This window comes from Bison bison, unplaced genomic scaffold, assembly GCF_000754665.1.
Source record: "Bison bison bison isolate TAMUID 2011002044 unplaced genomic scaffold, Bison_UMD1.0 scf7180017845551, whole genome shotgun sequence".
Classification (NCBI taxonomy): domain Eukaryota; kingdom Metazoa; phylum Chordata; class Mammalia; order Artiodactyla; family Bovidae; genus Bison; species Bison bison.
This window is the reverse complement of record NW_011476124.1, coordinates 82090-82465: the sequence shown is the minus strand read 5'-3', so window position 1 is coordinate 82465 and position 376 is coordinate 82090.

Here is a 376-nt window from a genome sequence, read left to right as displayed (position 1 = left end):
CTATTTGCCATGAAGTGTGGGACTGGATGCCATGACCTTTGTTTTCTGCATGTTGAGCTTTAAGCCAACTTTTTCACTCTCCTCTTTCACTTTCATCAAGAGGCTCTTTAGCACTTCTTCACTTTCTGCCATAAGGGTGGTGTCATCTCCATATCTGAGGTTATTGATATTTCTCCCAGCAATCTTGATTTCAGCTTGTGCTTCAACCAGCCCAGCGTTTCTCATGATGTCCTCTGCATATAAGTTAAATGAGCACAGTGACAATATACAGCCTTGACGTACTCCTTTTCCTATTTGGAACCAGTCTGTGGTTCCATGTCCAGTTCTAACTGTTACTTCCTGACCTCCATACAGGTTTCTCAAGAGGCAGGTCAGG